Source organism: Bos grunniens, chromosome 26 (assembly GCF_055505025.1).
Source record: "Bos grunniens cultivar Pamir isolate PY7600 chromosome 26, Bosgru_T2T1.0, whole genome shotgun sequence".
In the NCBI taxonomy this organism is placed as follows: domain Eukaryota; kingdom Metazoa; phylum Chordata; class Mammalia; order Artiodactyla; family Bovidae; genus Bos; species Bos grunniens.
This window is the reverse complement of record NC_141190.1, coordinates 12,068,502-12,092,338: the sequence shown is the minus strand read 5'-3', so window position 1 is coordinate 12,092,338 and position 23,837 is coordinate 12,068,502. Positions and strand designations below refer to the sequence as shown.

At 40.1% G+C, this 23,837-nt stretch overlaps 1 long non-coding RNA gene across 2 annotated transcripts in view; it reads right to left on the bottom strand.

Annotated features, from left to right (window-relative positions):
* LOC147344023 (uncharacterized) overlaps window positions 1-23,837 on the bottom strand; it is a 243,916-nt gene that overhangs the window by 34,020 nt on the left and 186,059 nt on the right. The gene's annotated exons all lie outside the window — the stretch shown is intronic.

Here is a 23,837-nt window from a genome sequence, read left to right as displayed (position 1 = left end):
AGGCACGGCCTCCAGCCCCCTCTCCTCATTCCGCAGGCATGGACCCAGCATTAAGGAGTTAGGCCTTGTAATTCTGACTTGTCTTTTCCTCTCCTCAGCTGAGTTGACTGAAAAGGAATATTAAGGTGCTTATTGTTCTTGAGAGGAGCATGAGAAGGCACAAAGCCTTCTGCAGCTGTGCTCAGAAAATAATTCATAAAGTTAATCATTGACATTTGTTCAAGGACTTTTACAAAAGAGTGTTCCAGGATGAGCACATAGGCCGTAGCTTGAGGCCATGGGAGGGATTGCTATCTGAAGCCTATTTGTGAGGAGAATGTTTATGGCAAAGGAGTTTACTGAATTTAGGGCTTAGAAATAATTAAAACAGTTAGAAGTTAGAGATTTAAGGAATGTTGTAAAGTTAGCATATTTTACTATAGCTTATAGAAGTTAGGAATTTTTAGAGACACTATAGCTAGAATTGATGCTTTTGAACTGTGGTGTTGGAGAAGACTCTTGAGAGTCCCTTGGACTGCAAGGAGATCCAACAGTCCATTCTGAAGGAGATCAGCCCTGGGATTTCTTTGGAAGGAATGATGCTAAAGCTGAAACTCCAGTACTTTGGCCGCCTCACGCAAAGAGTTGACTCATTGGAAAAGACTCTGATGTTGGGAGGGATTGGGGGCAGGAGGAGAAGGGGACAACAGAGGATGAGATGGCTGGATGGCATCACTGACTCAATGGACGTGAGTCTCAGTGAACTCCGGGAGTTGGTGATGGACAGGGAGGCCTGGCGTGCTGTGATTCATGAGGTCACAAAGAGTCGGACACGACTGAGCGACTGATCTGATCTGATCTGATCTGATAGCTAGAAGCCTTTTTAAGAGATAGTGAGCTCAGGATGTTAGGGGCAAACAGGATTTAGGAAGATAAGTAGTAAACTGAAGAATGTAGCATGAATTACAATGTAATCACAAGTTAACTATAGGACACATTAGAGGAGGTAGATAATAGATGATAAGGCTGATTTGGAGAGAATCACTGAAGGAGGAACACTGTTTGAAGAGCAACAATGATTTATGGAGATAATAAATCTGGGAGAGGGGGAACTGAAAATGTCAAACCTCTGGCCTAATGTTTTTGTAAAAGTATAAAAGAGAATCTTAAACTTGGAATAAACAGGCAGTCCAAGAAAAATGAGAGGCTGCTGCATTTCTCTCGCTGACACCGTCTATCTTTTCATAAAGATGAATTCAACCAGGTTGAATCCCTGGTTGCTGGAGTTGGACTCCGGCACATCCATGTCCAGAACACAGAGAGTTCCAAAGAAGATGAACCAAAGAGATCCACACCAAGACACAGTAATTGAAATGTCAAAAGTTAAAGAGAGAGCCTTAAAACTAAGGAGAGAAAAACAACTAGTAGTGCATAAGAGAATCTCATAAGCTGGTTTTTAGGACAAATTGTATAGGGAAGTAGGGTCTGGCATGACATATCCAAATTTCTGAAAGGAAAAAAGTGCAATTGAGAATAAGCTACCCAGCAAGTTTATCATTCAGAATTGAAGGAGAGATAAGAAGTCTCCCAATTAAGCAAGAGCTAAATGAGCTCATTACACTGACCCAGCCTCACAAGAAATGTTAAAGGGACTTCCTCAAATGGAAAAGAAAAGATCATAACTAGAAATAAGAAAATTATAGAAGAAAAAAAGCTCAATAATAAAGGAAAACACAGCACATATAGTGGATCAACCACTTAACAAAGTTACTGTGAAACTTAAAAGACAAACTAGTAAAATCATCTAAATCTAAAATAATGATTTAAGTAATACACAAAATGAAAAGATGTAAAATATAACGAGTTGCCAGTCCAGGTTCGATGCACAGTACTGGATGCTTGGGGCTGGTGCACTGGGACGACCCAGAGGGAGGGTTGGGGGTGGGGAGGAGGGAGGAGGGTTCAGGATGGGGAGCGCGGGTATACCTGTGGCGGATTCATTTCAATGTTTGGCAAAACTAGTACAATATTGTAAAGTTTAAAAATAAAATAAAATTTAAAAAATATATATATAAAGTGAAAAAAATAAAATAAAAATAAGGCTTAAATGCAAAAAAAAAAATATGACGTAAAAAGCATAAAACTTGGAAGGGAAGGAGTAAAAATGTAGTGCTTTTAGAATGCATTTGAACTAAAGTTAATATTAACTTAAAACAGACTTAAAACCATGAAATTCATATTATATATTGCCATTCATATTATATCATATTATATATGAACCTCATGATAACCACAAATCAAAATCTATCACTGGGATGTACTATACAGCATAGAGAATAGAGTCAATAATGTTACAGTGACTTCTTGTGGTGATAGACAAATACTAGACTTGTTGTGGTGATCAGTTCACAATGTATATAAATCTCAAATCATTGTCATATACCTGAAACTAATGCAATATTGTGTGTCAACACACAGAAACCAAAAATATTAGTTAGCCAAGCTAAAGTGGGTATGTGTGAGAGAGGGTATGTTCCAGATAGAGGAAATAAACATTCAGAGGTAAAAGGAGGCATGGCATATTTGGGATTTTGAAAGTTGTTCAGAATGGCCAGACTTAATAGCTGATGAACTATATATGTTTGTTGAGAGAGGACATAGTGGGATGTTGCCCTACTTCTGGTTGAACATTGAGGTGAGTGTTTGTGTCATCTTCTGAGGAGGCAATGGTAGAAGAAACACAGAAAGAGAGGAAAAGATAAGAGTTTAATTTAGGCTATGTTGAGTCCTATGAGTTTGACATCACTCTGAAGTTGCTAAGTCATCATCGCCCCTCACCCCCACTCATCTTTACCTGCCAATACACAAGAACAAGCGAATGCTTCACTACCTACCTGTGTCTTCTCTCAACAACTAAGAGCCAGTTTTGCATGCTAAGTCACTTCAGTCATGTGCGACTCCGTGTGACCCTATGGATTGTGGCCCACCAGGCTTATCTGTGCATGGGATTCCCCAAGCAAGAATACTGGAGTGGGTTGCCATGCTCTCGTCCAGGGGATCTTCCATACCCAAGGATCAAACCTGAGTCTCATGTCTCCTGCATTGGCAGGAGAGTTCTTTATCACTAGTGATACCTGGGAAGCCCAAGACTCAAGTTTAGAAAATATTCAATGATGACCACAGCCCATTCATGCCATCCCATATTTATCTCTGTTTATCACACTGTGCTGCAATTTGCTCTCTGCTTGTTTGTCTCTGTTACTTGTCTGTAAGTTCTCTAAGCAATGGAAAGGTTGTGGTTGACGGTGTTACTGTTTTTGAAGCAGGAACCTTAAAAAATGTGATCTATTCTTTTATCACTCATTTTTTAGTTTTATTTTTCAATCCTTATGCTAGCAGGAATCCCTAAAGCTATGACACAATTCATTTCTTTCCTTCTTATCCCAAGTCTTCCTTCTTAATACAATAGATACTAAATCATAACACATAATAGCTAATAGAACCACTTAAAACACTATCTCACACAATTTTTGCCTTTCTTTTGCTTCTCCATGTTTAACGACTGCTAAGTGGGTACTTGTTAAAGTTTAATGAATGATTGATTACTTGCATAAACAAACAAAGCAGAATGAATAAAGTAGCATTTTAATAGCTTTTTAGGAGGGAACTGTTTTGGGGTAGGAAAAGTGAATCTATACATTACACTTTGGAAGGCTGCACTGCAACAAAGAATTCACTAAACTGTTGTTCCAATAAGTCAAACAGGAACTGGGGGCTTCAGGACAGACAGGAGGAGATAGAGTAAGAAGGAGAGGATGCAGCTGGAGCATCTGGTGGAAGAAAGATGCCCAGGGAGGAATCTTGAAGGTGGAGTGACTGGGTATTTTTTTTAAAAATAGAACTATCTACTATATAATTTGGATTTATGGCACGGATTTAGTGCACACTTTCTGTCTCCTATCCCATCTGTGGGTCTAGAGCTATCCTCAACTGCCTTATGTGAACCTTTTTTGTGCAAATTCGTTTCTTCTCTGGATCAATGTACAAGTAAAAAAATAAATAAAATAGTAAAAAAAAAAAAAAGTAAAGATCCATAAAATACCAAGGGAAGGTGAGTCCTGAGGGATTCACCAAGTCTTGGATGTCTACCAGGTATGGATGAGCAGTTGAAGTAATTTCATTTAACTCTCTTAGATGGTTAGTTTTATGTGTCAGTTTAATGGGACCACATAGTAACTAGACATCTAGTTAAACATATTTTTTGGGTGTGTCTGTGAGGATGTTTCTGGATGAGACTAACATTTGAATAGGCAAACTGTAAAATAGAATGCCCTCCCCAATGTGGATGGGCCCTATCCAATTTTTTGAAGTCTTGATAAAACAAAAATGCTGAGTGGGTCTTGCCCTGGCTATCTTGTCTTCAAGCTGGAACATCACTCTACTCCTGTCTTTGGACTTGGCTCGATCTGAAGTTTCCATCATTGGCTCCCCTGGATTTGCAACTTGCTGACTGATTCTGAACTCCTTATTACCAAATTCAGCTTAAATTGAAGAAAGTAGGGAAAACCACTAGACCATTCAGGTATGACCTAAATCAAATCCCTTATGATTATACAGTGGAAGTGAGAAATAGATTTAAGGGACTAGATCTGATACATAGAGTGCCTGATGAACTATGGAATGAGGTTTGTGACATTGTACAGGAGACAGGGATCAAGACCATCCCCATGGAAAAGAAATGCAAAAAGGCAAAATGGCTGTCTGGGGAGGCCTTACAAATCTCTGTGAAAAGAAGAGAAGCAAAAAGCAAAGGAGAAAAGGAAAGATATAAGCCTCTGAATGCAGAGTTCCAAAGAATAGCAAGGAGAGATAAGAAAGACTTCCTCAGTGATCAATGCAAAGAAATAGAGGAAAACAACAGAATGGGAAAGACTAGAGATCTCTTCAAGAAAATTAGAGATACCAAGGGAACATTTCATGCAAAGATGGGCTCAATAAAGGACAGAAATGGTATGGACCTAACAGAAGCAGAAGATATTAAGAAGAGGTGGCAAGAATACACAGAAGAACTGTACAAAAAGATCTTGATGACCCAGATATTCACGATGGTGTGATCACTCACCTAGAGCCAGACATCCTGGAATGTGAAGTCAAGTGGGCCTTAGAAAGCATCACTACGAACAAAGCTAGTGGAGGTGATGGAATTCCAGTGGAGCTATTTCAAATCCTGAAAGATGATGCTGTAAAAGTGCTGCACTCAATATGCCAGCAAATTGGGAAAACTCAGCAGTGGCCACAGGACTGGAAAAGGTCCGTTTTCATTCCAATCCCAAAGAAAGGCAATGCCAAAGAATGCTCAAACTACCGCATAATTGCACTCATCTCACATGCTAGTAAAGTAATGTTCAAAATTCTCCAGGCCAGGCTTCAGCAATACGTGAACCGTGAACTTCTTGATGTTCAAGCTGGTTTTAGAAAAGGCAGAGGAACCAGAGATCAAATTGCCAACATCCGCTTGATCATGGAAAAAGCAAGAGAGTTACAGAAACATATATTTCTGCTTTATTGACTATGCCAAAGCCTTTGACTGTGTGGATCACAATAAACTGTGGAAAATTCTTCAAGAGATGGGAATACCAGAGCACCTGACCTGCCTCTTGAGAAATCTGTATGCAGGTCAGGAAGCAACAGTTAGAGCTGGACATGGAACAACAGACAGGTTCCAAATAGGAAAAGGAGTATGTCAAGGCTGTATATTGTCACCCTGCTTATTTAACTTCTATGCAGAGTACATCATGAGAAACACTGGGCTGGAAGAAGCACAAGCTGGATTCAAGATTGCCGGGAGAAATATCAATAACCTCAGATATGCAGATGACACCATCCTTATGGCAGAAAGTGAAGAGGAACTAAAAGCCTCTTGATGAAAGTGAAAGTGGAGAGTGAAAAAGTTGGCTTAAAGCTCAACATTCAGAAAACTAAGATCATGGCATCCGGTCCCATCACTTCGTGGGAAATAGATGGGGAAACAGTGGAAACAATGTCAGACTTTATTTTTCTAGGCTCCAAAATCACTGCAAATGGTGACTGCAGCCATGAAATTAAAAGACGCTTACTCCTTGGAAGGAAAGTTGTGACCAACCTAGATAGCATATTCAAAAGCAGAGACATTACTTTGCCAACAAAGGTCCGTCTAGTCAAGGCATTGGTTTTTCCTGTGGTCATGTATGGATGTGCGAGTTGGACTGTGAAGAAAGCTGAGCACCGAAGAATTGATGCTTTTGAACTGTGGTGTTGGAGAAGACTCTTGAGAGTCCCTTGGACTGCAAGGAGATCCAACCAGTCCATTCTGAAGGAGATCAGCCCTGGGATTTCTTTGGAGGGAATGATGCTGAAGCTGAAACTCCAGTACTTTGGCCACCTCATGCGAAGAGTTGACTCATTGGAAAAGACTCTGATGCTGGGAGGGATTGGGGGAAGGAGGAGAAGGGGACGACAGAGGATGAGATGGCTGGATGGCATCACTGACTCGATGGACGTGAGTCTTAGTGACCTCCGGGAGTTGGTGATGGACAGGGAGGCCTGGTGTGCTGTGATTCATGGGGTCGCAAAGAGTCGGACACGACTGAGCGACTGAACTGAACTGAACTGACTGATCCTGGGACTTCTCAGCCTCTAAAACAACATGAGCCAATTCATTATTTTTATTAGGAAAATAGAATATGTATGTATATTCTGTTTCTTTGGAGAACCCAGACTAATACATTCTTTTTAACCTCTGGAACTACTCAGACAATTTTCCTAAGAACTGGCCATAGTAAGGGCTTCTCTTGTAGCTCAGCTAGGAAAGAATCTGCCTGCAGTGAGTGAGACCTGGGTTCAATCCCTGGGTTGGCCATAGTAAAGGGAGCTCAGGCAGAGAGCCTGAATAAGCAGGGATCTCATTCACTCAGCCCAAAAGAATGCAGAGAAGTCACCTGGGCCAATAAGAGCACAGTAAGATAAGACTCTAGGAACAGCTCAAGGAAAGGAAAGAAGGCCGCTTATTTTCCAGGAGGAAAATAAATAAAAGGAAAGAGTCTAGGGATGAAAAAGAACCACCCTGAGAAAATAGAGGGAAGAAAATTGTTCTTGCAGAAGAAAGCTGACAAAAGTACTTGCCTCCGTAGGAGCAGCTTTGTCAAAAACCCACAGAGGATGAATGGAAATGAGCAGAAAAGGTGCACGGGGATTAATGCAGAGGGAGACCAAAGCCAACGAGAACAATAGGTCTGTTGTAGATGGAACTTGAGTCCAAAGCATGCGGAATACCCCAGTATAGAAGAGGGCAAGAAGCATAGCAAGAGATAGAGAAGAGAGTTTTATGGACTGCTTGACAGAGTAAGCAAAACCACCTGAGCTTGGGATAAGCACAATTTAAAACAGGAACATGTAATTGAAGTGGCAAAGGAACTCAAGGCATAATATGTTCCTATGGCTCTGGGATAAGAAAATACTAATGTTTCTCTTTGTGAGAAAAACAAGATGAAACATGAAGAAGGGAATTTGCTCTCTCCAAAGTATTATATTGGAGGCTCTTCACTTCTTAATAACGTGACTTAGCCACAGTTCTTCTAGTGGTACCAGAAAGTAATTGAAATTGTCTTAAGAAAGGGAAGAAAAGTTATTAGGAGGATATTGAGTAACACACCACGCTCAAGGATAGTCAGACCTCAGGCTTTGAAAATAGGAAAATTACAAAAAAAAAAATACCAGCCATACTTTCTCTCCATCCCAACTTCTGAGAGTTCACTTCTTTTTCGCTTCCTTTTTCACATGGTGCAAAGTTATAGATAAAAGTCCTTGGTATATCTATTTTTCCATATTCTTTTGGTTGTAAACCACTGAAACCCAATTCCAACCAATTTAGGCTTCAAGAAGGTATTTGGATTAACTACCATGAGGCCACATATTTTTGAGCAATACCTAATGGGATTGAAATCACTCATGAGATTCAGTGCAAAAACAAAAGCAAATTTCAAAAGGAGTTCATACTGTATATCCCAATGTATAGATGTTTTAAAATAAATATATGACACTAAAAACCAGAGATAACAGTCCTGAGTTCATTCCAAGTCTTTGGGTCTAGCATCTCTGGTCAACCAGGTACGCATGCCTCAATGTGCAGAATTTGCAGTGGTATTTATAATGTTACATAAATTTTCAGTTATCAGTGAAAGAAAAAACAACTTATATTAATGACTTGCTGACTGATGCTCAGTAGTTTTATACTTTCTCCTCCATATTTACGTTTCCCAAATTCTCTACAATAAATATGTAGTATCACATACTACAGTTAAGAAAAGTAATTCATATTTTTATAAAATATTTAAATTCACAGTAACACAGAGACAAATGAACAAATTAGTTTTCAAACTTCTACTTTACCAAGCACAGATTCAATAAATTTACCATGGAGTTTGTCAAGCTAATCCCTAATATACTGAGATATCCACAGTGAACTAAGTTAAAGATATACACCAAGCTGAGTGAGATAAACTGCTATGAAGACTATTGCCTATTTATTCAGCATGTATTTGTTGAGCATCTATTGTGTGTCAGGCTTCAGCTAAATCATAAAGATGCAATAATGAACAATTCAGACATATTCCCAGCCTCATGAAAGTTACATTCTACTATGACAACAAAAGCAAGAGAATTGAAAAACACAAGGACAAATTACAAGCACCCAAGGGAGAGAAAAGTTCATCCAAAAGCCTAACTCTGTAACATATTTGATGGTTCATGAAGGCCTCTTTTAGGAGGTGGCATTCAAACTAGAGAGGAAAGGTGAAAAGAAAGGAACAGCATATATGAAACCCTGGAAGCAGGAATGTGTTTGCAGAATTGAAAGAATATTAATGCCAAGTGAGTGATGGGAGCAGGTGAAAGTGAAAGTTGTTCAGTCATGTCCAACTCTTTGCAACCCCATGGACTATACAGTCCATGGAATTCTCCAGGCCAGAATACTGGAGTGGTAGTCATTCTCTTTTCCAGGGGGTCTTCCCAACCCAGAAATGGGAGCAGGAGATGGGATAAAACTTCAGAGAGATGACATCCATCATCAGGCAAAATCTGAGTGTAGCTACCAAAATCTTAACTTTGGTTTCCAGTTACATGTGACACTTCTCCAAAGCAGGGCCAATTCCTGGTTGAAGCTGCTGCTTGCTTGAACAATAAAACTACTTTCTGTCTGCAAATAAAATGTTTGTCAAGAACCCTGATTCTTGATCTTGAGGGAGAGTTCTCATGTGTGGGGCAGAATGCAGAAGCCTAGCAAGGGTTAAGAAGAGTCAGAAGAAGAAACAGCCAGAAAATCAAACCAAAATGAAAGAGAGGAACAGAAATAAAAGCAAAATAATGAAGCTTTAAGTAAATTGAGTATATGAGAAATGACAGATAACATTTACAAGCCTAAATGGTGTACACATCTTTTTAGTAATTTTTCTCATATAATGCTCTCTTCTACCATTTATTTAATGCTCCTATGATAAAACATTGCTCTATTATTAGGAGAGAGGCATAGATACTAAACAGGCAATATACCATGTATGAATTTCTTATGTGCCTGGTGGTATAGAAGAAATGTGGAGTAGGTCATATGTTAAATGTCTTCTTTTAATCCTCTGAGAATCTGCATAAAAATATAATCATCAATTGAAAAGAAAGATAAAAACAAAGGGAGTGAAGAGACAAATTTCTCCGCAACAGTCCTGTCACTCCCAACCACAAACCTTTGTAGGGAGTGGAAAGAACAGAGCCCACTCTCTCTGATATCCAGGTAATGTGTGCAAAATTCTGATGGAAACCCTGGGGCTTGTTGCATATTATGTTAAAATTGCCCTAAGCCATGCAAACGGTTATTCAGTATCTGGTATCCTCTCTCAGTCTGTTTTGTTTGTTTATTTGTTTTAAGGAAGATGAAATAAGCAAGTTAATCAATTATATAAAAAGTGCTTATCTATTCATTGAAATCAAAAAGGGTTATTATTGAAAAACACTGGCACACAATGAAACTGATCTTTCTTTACTGGTTGCTGCCAAAAAAATTAGCATGAGCTCTGAAGTCCTGGGCCAAAGAGAATTCTGAGTTCATTGGAAAGGAAATGCGACACATATCTAAGTCTCAGGCAGAACATTCTATGGCTCCTTTCCGTGATGCGTAACACTCTGTTTGCAGTGAAAGCTGCCTGTGAAAAGTCCACCACAAGAAAACAGAAGAGGAGAGATAGGACATTGACTAGTGACTCTACAGTCACTTCCACTAAACTGAAATCTCTTAAATGGAATAAGAAATTATTATTAAGGAATAACATTAAAAATCCTGCATAATGATAAGAAAGTTTAATAGGCCAGATAGCAGAGAACTTTCAAACCTTCCTTCTTCCTTCCTTTCTCCCAAGGCTCTACAAGGCAGAATGACCAGAAATGGTCAGGCATTTCTTTCATGTTCTTCCTGTTGCCTTAAACAATTGCTTTAAACACTACCTCTGATATCACCTCCCTGACGAAAATCAGTCACATTGATAGTTTGGAACCTGTCGGTGGTTTTGCGAATCGTGGAAAGATCTCGGGACATGACAAGATTCCCGGTTTAGAATCTGAACCCACTGCTTTCCTCTTTTGTTATATGGATCACCACGGATGGGAAGGGATAGAATGGATAGAACTGAGGAGGGTAGGTGAGTGGGGTATTGTAACACGCCAGCGTGGAGCAGAGCATTACCCAGCCCCTCTACATAGGACAAAATCAAGCCAAAGATGTCTCTTAAGAATCTTCCATTTCATTCACCACAGGACTCCAAATGGCCACAGCTCCTAAAACAGAAGGAACAGGGGCCACTAACAAAAAGGATTCATGTTTCAGTATCTTCATTCCCCCTTCAGTACTTAAACCAGGCTCTGCAGAAAGGAACTCATTAAATGTATGTTGGATAGATTCATTAAACAAAACTGACAGCCAAATTGCAGAATTCATACCAGAGCCCTTTGGTTGCCTTGAATTACTTAAGGCCCTTGAAATATGTATAATTATTTCTACCCCCATTTGTCAACATTAATATGCTTGAAATGGAGCTATCACAGGACCAGACTTGAGCCTGATAATGCAGGTAACTTTAATAAGAGGAGACACAGGAAACCTAGGCCAGTCTTGTGTCCTCAAATTTTCTCAACTTTATGATCTGCTGAGAATGCATTAGGCCTTGAAGTTTGTGAGTGTCTCCTTGTAGGCCTTTAAGAGAGCACTATTTTATTAATACCTTATATTTCTGGAGAAATAACAGGTTTCTGCCATGCCTTAAAAATAGGGTTTTACAATTTCATGATAACTTTGAAAAATAATTGTGTGTCATTCAGTCGTGTCTGATTCTTTGCAACCCTATGGATTGTAGCCGGCCAGGTTCCTCTGTCCATGGGATTATCCAGGCAAGCATACTAAAGTGGGTTGCCATTTCCTTGTCCAGGGAATCTTCCCAAACTAGGGATCAAACCTGCATCTCCTGCATTGGCAGGCGATTTTTTTTTTTTTACCACTGAGCAACCAGGGACATTACTTTGACAACAAAGGTCCATCTAGTCAAGGCTATGGTTTTTCCTGTGGTCATGTATGGATGTGAGAGTTGGACTGTGAAGAAAGCTGAGTGCCGAAGAATTGATGCTTTTGAACTGTGGTGTTGGAGAAGACTCCTGAGAGTCCCTTGGACTGCAAGGAGATCCAACCAGTCCATTCTGAAGGAGATCAGCCCTGGGATTTCTTTGGAGGGAATGATGCTGAAGCTGAAACTCCGGTACTTTGGCCACCTCATGCGAAGAGTTGACTCATTGGAAAAGACTCTGATGCTGGGAGGGATTGGGGGCAGGAGGAGAAGGGGATGACAGAGGATGAGATGGCTGGATGGCATCACTGACTCGATGGACGTGAGTTTGAGTGAACTCCGGGAGTTGGTGATGGACAGGGAGGCCTGGCGTGCTGTGATTCATGGGGTCGCAAAGAGTTGGACACGACTGAGTGACTGAACTGAACCAGGGAAGCCCCCAAGACTGAGTCCTTAATATTACAAAATACCTAAATGTTACATAATGTAACAAATAGATAATAAGTGATCCAGTAAGCATCCACCTTTAGGTCAGTCTGATGTTTGCTTGTCAAACATCTCATTACAAATATACACAAAGAAAACACGATGGGATTACCCAATTTGTGAACCGACTAAAGTTTTGATTTATTTTTGAGGATGCTATTAAGTCCCCATCACAATTTCTAAAGCTACAGAGATTTAGTCTGTATTCAAGCCTTTAAGGGATTTTATTCTTATGTTTACCCAGTGGCAGGAGAGTCACAGGATATGTTTGTTTTATGTTTTTATTATTAAAAGCAGTCCTTCATCGCACAGTAAAATAAAAAACTCCTAAAAATGATTAAATGAAGCCAAGAACTACACCCTGAAAACTTACTCTGCTGAAAGAAGAGACCCCTCTCAGTGGAAAGGAACTGGAGGGGGTCCCAAAGGTTGGAAGTTTAGCATGTAGCTCCAAACAAGTTTCAGCCTTTCCCTGGGAGCCTTTTTCCCGTGTTGCAGGCAGGTTCTTTACTGTTTGAGCTAGCACACCCTAGGTCTAGCACATCACTCCTCCAAGGGTGCTCGCTCATGCTAATTCACTTAAGTCATTCAAATTAACTCTAAGGAAAAACAATTTTTAAAGTCTAAGAAGTAGTGCCCCCCCTTTCCCCAAGGATAACAGCCTTGTTGAGGTTAAGGGGCTTGTGTAACTCAATAAACCTATCAGCCATGCTGTGCAGGGTCACCCACGATGGCTGGGACACCATGAAGAGCTCTGACAAACTGTAGTCAGATCAGAACAGATCAGTCACTCAGTCCTGTCTGACTCGTTGCAACCCCATGAATCGCAGCACGCCAGGCCTCCCTGTCCATCACCAACTCCCGGAGTTCACTCAGACTCACGTCCATCGAGTCAGTGATGCCATTCAGCCATCTCATCCTCTGTCATCCCCTTCTCCTCCTGTCCCCAATCCCTCCCAGCATCAGAGTCTTTTCCAATGAATCAACTCTTCGCATGAGGTGGCCAAAGGACTGGAGTTTCAGCTTTAGCATCATTCCTTCCAAAGAAATCCCAGGGCTGATCTCCTTCAGAATGGACTGGTTGGATCTCCTTGCAGTCCAAGGGACTCTCAAGAGTCTTCTCCAACATCACAGTTCAAAAGCATCAATTCTTTGGCGCTCAGCCTTCTTCACAGTCCAACTCTCACATCCATACATGACCACTGGAAAAACCATAGCCTTGACTAGATGGACCTTTGTTGGCAAAGTAATGTCTCTGCTCTTGAATATGCTATCTAGGTTGGTCATAACTTTCCTTCCAAGGAGTAAGCGTCTTTTAATTTCATGGCTGCAGTCACCATCTGCAGTGATTTTGGAGCCCAGAAAGATAAAGTCTGACACTGTTTCCACTGTTTCCCCATCTATTTCCCATGAAGTGATGGGACCGGATGCCATGATCTTAGTTTTCTGAATGTTGAGCTTTAAGCCAACTTTTTCACTCTCCTCTTTCACTTTCATCAAGAGGCTTTTGAGTTCCTCTTCACTTTCTGCCGTAAGGGTGGTGTCATCTGCATATCTGTGGTTATTGATATTTTTCCTGGCAATCTTGATTCCAGCTTGTGTTTTTTCCAGTCCAGTATTTCTCATGATGTACTCTGCATATAAATAAACAGGGTGACAATATACAGCCTTGACGTACTCCTTTTCCTATTTGGAACCAGTCTGTTGTTCCATGTCCAGTTCTAACTGTTGCTTCCTGACCTGCATACAAATTTATTAAGAGACAGGTCAGGTGGTCTGGTATTCCCATCTCTTTCAGAATTTTCCACAGTTCATTGTGATCCAGACAGTCAAAGGCTTTGGCATAGTCAATAAAGCAGATAGATGTTTTTCTGGAACTCTCTTGCTTTTTCCGTGATCCAGCGGATGTTAGCAATTTGATCTCTGGTTCCTCTGCCTTTTCTAAAACCAGGTTGAACATCAGGAAGTTCATGGTTCACATATTGCTGAAGCCTGGCTTGGAGAATTTTGAACATTACTTTACTAGCATGTGAGATGAGTACAATTGTGTAGTAGTTTGAACATTCTTTGGCATTACCTTTCTTTGGGATTGGAATGAAAACTGACCTTTTCCAGTCCTGTGGCCACTGCTGAGTTTTCCAGATTTTTTGGCATATTGAGTGCAGCATTTTCACAGCATCATCTTTTAGGATTTGAAATAGCTCCACTGGAATTCCATCACCTCCACTAGCTTTGTTCGCAGTGATGCTTTCTAAGGCCCACTTGACTTCACATTCCAGGATGTCTGGCTCTAGGTCAGTGATCACACCATCATGATTATCTGGGTCATCAAGATCTTTTTTGTACAGTTCTTCTGTGTATTCTTGCCATCTCTTCTTAATATCTTCTGCTTCTGTTAGGTCCATACCATTTCTGTCCTTTATCGAGCCCATGTTTGCATGAAATGTTCCTTTGGTATCTCTGATTTTCTTGAAGAGATCTCTAGTCTTTCCCATTCTGTTGTTTTCCTCTATTTCTTTGCATTGATCGCTGAAGAAGCCTTTCTTATCTCTTCTTGCTATTCTTTGGAACTCTGCATTCAGAGGCTTATATCTTTCCTTTTCTCCATTGCTTTTCACTTCTCTTCTTTTCGCAGCTATTTGTAAGGCCTCCTCAGACAGCCATTTTGCTTTTTTGCATTTCTTTTCCATGGAGATGGTCTTGATCCCTGTCTCCTGTACAATGTCATGAACCTGTGTCCATAGTTGATCAGGCACTCCATCTATCAGATCTAGGCCCTTAAATCTATTTCTCACTTCCACTGTATAATCATAAGGGATTTGATTTAGGTCATACCTGAATGGTCTAGTGGTTTTCCCTACTTTCTTCAATTTAAGTCTGAATTTGGCGATAAGAAGTTCATGATCTGAGCCACAGTCATCTCCCGGTCTTGTTTTTGCTGACTGTATAGAGCTTCTCCATCTTTGGCTGCAAAGAATATAATCAATCTGATTTCGGTGTTGACCATCTGGTCATGTCCATGTGTAGAGTCTTCTCTTGTGTTGTTGGAAGAAGGTGTTTGTTATGACCAGTGCATTTTCTTGGAAAAACTCTATTAGTCTTTGCCCTGCTTCATTCCGTATTCCAAGGCCAAATTTGCCTGTTACTCCAGGTGTTTCTTGACTTCCTACTTTTGCATTCCAGTCCCCTATAATGAAAAGTACATCTTTTTTGGGTGTTAGTTCTAAAAGGTCTTGTAGGTCTTCATAGAACCATTCAACTTCAGCTTCTTCAGCGTTAATGATTGGGGCATAGACTTGGATTACTGTGACATTGAATGGTTTGCCTTGGAAATGAACAGAGATCATTCTGTCGTTTTTGAGATTGCATCCAAGTACTGCATTTCGGACTCTTTTGTTGACCATGATGGCCACTCCATTTCTTCTGAGGGATTCCTCCCCGCAGTAGTAGATATAATGGTCATCTGAGTTAAATTCACCCATTCCAGTCCATTTCAGTTCACTGATTCCTAGAATGTCGACATTCACTCTTGCCATCTCTTGTTTGGCCACTTCCAATTTGCCTTGATTCATGGACTTGACATTCCAGGTTCCTATGCAGTATTGCTCTTTACAGCATCGGACCTTGCTTCTATCACCAGTCACATCCACAGCTGGGTATTGTTTTTGCTTTGGCTCCGTCCCTTCATTCTTTCTGGAGTTATTTCTCCACTGATCTGCAGTAGCATATTGGGCACCTACTGACCTGGGGAGTTTCTCTTTCAGTATCCTATCATTTTGCCTTTTCATACTGTTCATGGGGTTCTCAAGGCAAGAATACTGAAGTGGTTTGCCATTCCCTTCTCCAGTGGACCACATTCTGTCAGATCTCTCCACCATGACCCGCCCATCTTAGGTTGCCCCATGGGCATGGCACATAAATGTGGTATTTATGCTCAAATACTTGAAGCTAGATTTCAACAGTATGCAAACAGAATTTCCAGATGTACAAGCTGGGTTTTAAAAAGTAGCAGAACCAGAGACCCAAATATTCATTGGATCATAGAAAAAGCAAGGCATTCCAAAACACATCTACTGCTTCATTGATTATGCTAAAACCTTTGCGTGTACCACAACAAACTGTGGGAAATTCTTAAATAGATGAGAATACCAGATCACCTTACTTGTCTCCTGAGACACCAGTATGCAGGTCAAGAAGCAACAGCTAGAACTGGACATGGAACAACAGACTGGTTCAAAAATGGGAAATGAGTATGACAAGCCTGTATAATGTCACCTGCTTATTTAACTTCTTTGCAGAGTACGTCATGCAAAATGCTGAGCTGGATGGATCACAAACTGGAATCAAGATTGCTGGGATAAACACCAACAACCTGAGATACACAGATGATACCACTCTAATGACAGAAAGTGAGTAGTAGTATATAGCAGTATGAGTTGCTCAGTCATGTCTGACTCTTTGCAATCCCATGGGCTGTATAGCCTGCCAGCCTCCTCTGTCCATGGGTATTTCCAGGCAAGAATACTAGAGTGGATTGTCATTCCCTTCTCCAGAGGATATTTCTGACGCAGGGATCAAACCTGGGTCTCGTGTGTTGCAGGTAGATTCTTTACCATTTGAGCTACAGGGATGAGGAGGAACTAAAGAGCATCTTGATGAAGGTGAAAGAGGGAAAAAAAAATGTGTCTTAAAACTCAGCCCAAAAAGCTAAGATCATGGCATCCAGTCCCATCACTTCATGGCAAACAGAAGGGGGAAAAAGTTGAAACAGTGACAGATTTTCTTTTCTTGGGCTCCAAAATCACAGTGGACAATAAGTGAAGCCATGAAATTAAAAGATGCTTGCTCCTTGGAAGAAAAGTTATGGTAAACCTAGACAGTGTATTAAAAGGCAGAGACATTACTTTGTCAACTAAGGTCTGTATCATCAAAGCTATGGTTTTTCCAGTAGTTATGTATGGATGTGAAAAGTGCAAGTGAAAGTCACTCAGTCATGTCCTACTCTTTGAGACCTCATGGACTATACAGTCCATGGAATTCTCCAGGCCAGAATACTGGAGTGGGTAGCCGTTCCCTTCTCTAGAGGATTGTCCCAGTGCAGGGATCAAACTCAGGTCTCCTGCAATGCAGGCAGATTCTTTACCAGCTGAATCACCAGGGAAGCCCAAGGATACTGGAGTGGGTAGCCTATCCCTTCTCCAGGGGATCTTCTCATCCCAGGAAACAACCTGGGGTCTCCTGCATTGCAGGCAGATTCTCTACCAGCTAAGCTATCAGGGAAGTCCCCTGGATGTGAAAGTTGGGCCATAAAGAAGCTGCTGCTGCTGCTGCTAAGTCGCTTCAGTCATGTCCAACTCTGTGTGATCACATAGACAGCAGCCCACCAGGCTCCCCCATCTCTGGGATTCTCCAGGCAAGAACATTGGAGTGGGTTGCCATTTCCTTCTCCAATGCATGAAAGTGAAAAGTGAAAGTGAAGTCACTCCATCGTGTCTGACTCCTAGCGACCTCATGGACTGCAGCCTACCAGGCTCCTCCATCCATGGGATTTTCCAGGCAAGAGTACTGGGGTGGGGTACCATGGCCTTCTCCATAAAGAAGGCTGAGCACTGAAGAGTTGATGCTTTCAAGTTGTGATGATGAAGAAGACTCTTGAGAGTCCCTTGGGCTGCAAGGAGATCAAACCAGTCAATTCTAAAGGAGATCAATCCTGAATATTTATTAGAAGGACTGATGCTGAAGCTCCAATACTCTGGCCACCTGATGTGAAGAGCCAACTCATTGGAAAAGACTCTGATGCTGGGAAAGATTGGAGACAAAAGGAGAAGGGGGCAGCAAAGTATTAAATCATTAGATGGGATCACTGACTCAATGGACATGAATTTGAGCAAACTCTGGAAGATAGCGAAGGACAGGGGAGGGTGCTGTGCTGCAGGCCACGGGGTTGCAAAGAGTCAGACACAACTTAGAGACTGAACAAAAACAACATGAAGTAAGCCTGAATCTTCATAGATGGATCCCTTCAAAAGCATTTTTCCTTTGTTCTAGATTCATTTTCTCTTGTCCTGCCTTGGGTTCCTGAATTTGACCAAAGAAGCTTAGATGAGACTGCCTAGAGTTCTCTGGCATTCCTCTGCCATTTGGGGTCAGGTTAGACCTTGGACAACTTAAAGGGCTCCCCAAGCCACTAGCTCCTATACCAGGGTATGTTTGCTCTTTTTTCCTAGTGAACAGTCACTTCATTGCAAAGGGTCAACTGGTTTATGAAGAAAAGAAGTATTGACCTACGTTCTCAGTGTGAAAAGCGGTCAGAGGAAGGAGAAAGGAGAAATTCCAGAAGTTTCCCTCTATCTCATGATCTCTAGAATATAGACAAGCCAACAGTAAATCATAAATGGTGTTCTGCGTGTGTTTAGATTCTCTGTGCCTCGCGCTTAGAGCTCATTGCTGCCCTACCCTGAGAGATGTACCCTGCCAAATTATGAGGCAGTTTAGCCTGATATTTGTTAAATAGGTTTTCTCTACTAGCCTGCAGCTAAATGTAAATAAATGTAATAGGATGCATTTATTTATTAAATGGGAAAATGCCAAAGAAACTAATGCAAAATGACTTCCAGGGGATTTAGATTCATTTGCATCTGCTCATCCTGTGCTTGCTATATACTGAAATGTCTGTGTCTTATCTATAGCAAAAAAAAAAAAAGGAAAAGAATCCCTACAAATTATTTTGAAGTATTTAATATATGTATTTACTTTCTGAACACTCATGAGAGACTTCTGTCACTTTTTAACTGCTCTATCTAAATAGTCAAATGATCGTTAATTTTCTCTGATTATTTTATATAATATGTGACATAAAATATTTATTGTATATATGATCTTGTGCCTGAGAATATCTTCAAACTTCAATAATAGTACACTATCAAATTAAAAAGCACTATGGAAACAAATTATTCAAGTTAGTTCTCCTTGCAAAGCATATACTCACATTAATACACTGACATTAACTTGGTATTTAAATTGGTTTCTGTGCTCTTTTCTTGAGACCATATCTTGCTTGTACCTCTGTACTCAAAAGTGTCTTTTCCCCAAGGCACATGGTTTAATTATGCATTGGCATTGTTGACAGAAAAGGGAAAGATGGCAAGTAAATTGCTATATAATCACAGCCTAGTAGCTCTTAAAATGGCAGTGAATTGGGGAAAATTAATAGCAATTTCACAAACGCAAGAGTGCATAGGAAATACCCTGCTAATACTGACATACAAATGCTTTCCTTTTTAAGGCAGCCTTCAAATTAAAGGGGGAATATTCTCTTAAACTCCATTGACTATATAACCTGACTTCAACTGAGGATTTCAGGAAAATTCCAGTGAAGGATTTAATAAAGAAGATATCTACCTAGGGACATGCTATTCAATTATTCAGGGAATATTTATATAGCACTTACTATACCTGACTTTATCCCATGAGGTTCAAGAACCAACTTGTAATAAAATCTAGAACCTAGAATGGAATCTACTTCTGTGGGCAGTCTCTTTCCTCAGAGGAGGGTTGGCATATTCTCAAAGTGTCACATATATTGGAATATGGAATTCCAACAAAAGCAAAATAACTTGGGGATTAATTTTGTTGGCATAGATTTAGCCTGCCTGGGTTCAAATCGTTGCTCTATCACTTACCAACTCAGTGACCTCAGCAGCTTACAGAAACTTTCAGAACTTCAGTTTTCTCATTTGTATTATAATAAAAGTGCCTACCTCTTATGATTCTTGATCATGAAAAATGACAACAAACATTCTGAGTTTTGTTAGCTTTAATTATTCAGAATGCTTAATGGCATCCCTTTGGATTCTGGGCCAAAGAAGCTGAGCCTCTGAAGCTATCTTATTTTCATGGTGAGTCTGTGGACAGAGACAATTCAGGCAGACTCAGTAATGTATGTCATATGTATCCTTCAGATTCTGACTTCAAACCCCTCTGGCAGATTGGGGAACAAGGCCAAAACCAGCCTATTAACCTCAGTAATTTTTATATGACAAAAGAAAAGGCTTGAACTGATGGGTAAGTGTAGAAAATGATGAGATGCTTTGTCATTTCAGCCCCTGAGCAGTCTTCTGCACAAGCTCTTTCAGTTTTTAATCTCCAAAGATTTCTGATTTTAAAAGATGTTAAGAGCTAACACATAACAAAAATTTGAAATCCCATGTTCAAAATTCTATAGCTTTACATAATTTTCTACAAAGGTTATATTTTATTGTCTTTAGAGAATAGTTTCACACAAACTTAAAGACCATTTCTATAAAAACTAGATATTAGAATAGACCAGATTGTGCCCAGGAGACATTAGAGAGAACAGGGAACTTTAGGATCTATCCATCTGATCATTTATTTTGTAATTGTCTGAAATATAGCTTGTAGAAGGTTGACAATGGTGGTGGTATTTGTCATGAAGAAGACAGAAATAATTTACACATACACAAAGTGAAGACTGGACAATTACCTAGCTCATTTTGGTCAATAAAGTCTTCCTAAAGTCTCACTCTGTACTAATGCTAAACTGAATTAAAATGACATGAAAAACCATACCTGCCCTCAAAGAGCTTATAAGCCAAGAACATAAATGAAACAAACATCCACAGTTCTCGGTCCATGGTCCATGGTTCATGCAAAATAATCATCACCAATTAAGCAGACCAGAAATGCAAACAAAGGAGAAATCTTTGCTCAGATGTTCCTAGAAAGCTTAAATAAAATGGTAGCATTAATTGAGCTATAAAGGTGGAATTGTTTTTGACAGAACATCGTAGGTTTTCAAATAGTACTTGATACAATGATTAATTCACTACTTTTTAGCAACCAAAATGTAGGTTATCTACTCTAAGTGGAGAGACCTGTATGAGTCAAGTCTTACAGAAATCTTATCCATCTTTCAAGACCCAACACAATTGACATCTCTTTTGTCGATATATCTGATTTCTCCAATACTATTTATAGCTGCTTTTCATTGTTACAGTATACTTGGTGTGGTACAAATGCCTGTGCTTATTTTATGTCCCCATTATTTGGTAAGTCATAAACTCCTTAAGAGCAGCATTCTAAACCTATCCCTGCTGCTGCTGCTGCTAAGTTGCATCAGTCGTGTCTGACTCTGTGCGACCCCAGAGATGGCAGCCCACCAGGCTCCCCCGTCCCTGGGATTCTCCAGGCAAGAACAATGGAGTGGGTTGCCATTTCCTTCTCCAATGCATGAAAGTGAGAAGTGAAAGTGAAGTCGCTCAGTCCTGTCCGACTCTTAATGACCCCATGAACTAGCCTACCAGGCTCCTCCATCCATGGGATTTTCCAGGCAAGAGTACTGGAGTGGGGTGCCATTGCCTTCTCCGAACCTATCCCTAGTCATCCACAAACACCCCCTTGACACCAGCAATAATTTGCTTAAAGAATGAATGAATCCACAAACAAACTTCAAAGAGTGGTGAATGCTCTAAAGATAACCCAAGGCTCCCACATTTTGTGCTATGATGTAGCCAGCTTCAGAAAAGTACAAAATTGAATAGGAGCCCACTATAAGAGCAGCTTAGAGAATGGATATGTTTATTCTCAAGCTTTCTCCAGAGATGATATCTCTGAAATGAGTCATTTTATTTGAACTAGTTGACCCTGATTTATCTCTATGACTCTCAGCTCCATTTATATAAAGAAAAGAGAGGAACTGGGCAGAGACCCAAAAGGCTGAATCAATGTCAGAAATCAATTTTGAACACCCTTTTCTTCCCCTTCAGTAGCAGATTATTTTTATTTTTCCCTGAATTGCTCAAATGACAAGGTGAAATTTCAATTTCACTGTTCCTGGTGATATACAACCTCTGTTAGCTGAAGCTAAATTTTTGCTATATGTATATGCACCCCCCCAGAGTCCCAAAGTCCAAAAACTGTGAGAGAAATGAAGTGAAAATTACTGGTAACTATAGATCATATGACCAAGAATCTGAATTATTCAAGCCAAAAATACTGTTTCCATCATCACAATGAGGAAAGAGACACTGCAAGTTGGGCAACCAGGGGTTTTATTGCTGTACTGGCATTTCCCATAATCTCCAGGACCTGTGACAAGTCATCTAGTTATCTATTCACTCAGTTTCCCCATTTATCAAATCTATTTCCCTACCAATGCTGAGATTTTATGACTCTAAAGGTGAAATCTCTTCCCTGAAGCTGTAAAAATCAGTTAGAACATGGGGCTTATAGCATCATGGTCCAACCCATCACAGCAGTTCCTGCTTTTTAATATCTCCCATATGAAGCTTCATTTTATAAGTACAGATACACTTCACTATTGAGCTTTTTCATCTGGAAGTTTTTAGAAACCAATCAGCACTTTGTGTCTTTTATTTATTTGGTTAACTTTTTTGGAATTTAAGTGAATAGAACAGGAAACAATTTTATGTAGCAGATAACAGATCTGTGTCGGCCTCAGCAAAACTATTAAATAGGCCAGATTAGTTTCACCCCAGTTTACCTTTCTCCTGTCAGTGCAGTTTGCGCATATTCAGCTCTCAAAATATTATATTTCCTATGCTGAATTATTCTTCCTTTAACCTATTAGTAAACCAGGGGTATCCATCTCAAATGTCTACCAGGACTAGAAGGCAAAATTATTGGGCTGAGTATAATACAAGATCAGGGCATCCGGTCCCATCACTTCATGGCAAATAGATGGGGAAACAATGGAAACAGCGAGAGACTTTACTTTGGGGGGGCTCCAAAATCACTGCAGATGGTGACTGTAGCCATGAAATTAAAAGATGCTTGCTCCTTGAAATAAAAGTTATGACCAACTTACAGCATATTAAAAAGCAGAGACGTTACTTTGCCAACAAATGTCCACCTAGTCAAAGCTATGGTTTTTCCAGTGGTCATGTATGGATGTGAGAGCTGGACTATAAAGAAAGCTGAGCACAGAAGAATTGATGCTTTTCAACCGTGGTGTTGGAGAAGACTCTTGAGAGTCCCTTGGACTGCAAGGAGATCCAACCAGTCAATTCTAAAGGAAATTAGTCCTAAATATTCATTGGAAGGACTGATGCTGAAGCTGAAACTCCAATACTTGGCCACCTCATGCAAAGAGCTGACTCATTTGAAAAGACCTTGATGCTGGGAAAGATTGAGGGAGAGAGGAGAAGGGAAAGACAGAGGATGAGATGGTGGGATGGCATCACCGACTCAATGGACATGAGTTTGAGTAAACTCCAGGAGTTGATGGACAAGGAGGCCTGGCATGCTGCAGTCCATGGGGTTACAAAGAATCACAGACAAGACTGAGCAACTGAACTGAACTGATTGTTTGTTAGATATGAGAGATACTGGTACTGTGTCTATGTAGAATAATACCATTTTTGAAGATGCATGCTAAAAATTCTAAGAATGAAGTATCAAATAATTAATTTGCTTTATAATAGTTCAACAGTAATGTCCTTCATGTCAATAAAAAGTTTACATAAAAATAACTCAGCCAAGTAATAGGTATAGGAAAAAAGGCTAATATTTGTTGACTGTAGGATATGGATATTTGCACATCTATCTTACTATTTATACATTCTGTGTTTGAAGTTCTTCATTAAACAGGAAAAAATAGTATGGTAAAAACTCAGCCTCTGGCACAAAGAAAAGAATTTTTAAAGAAATCAGTTCTTGATATCCAACTCTATCTTAGAAAGTGTTTAAATAACTTTT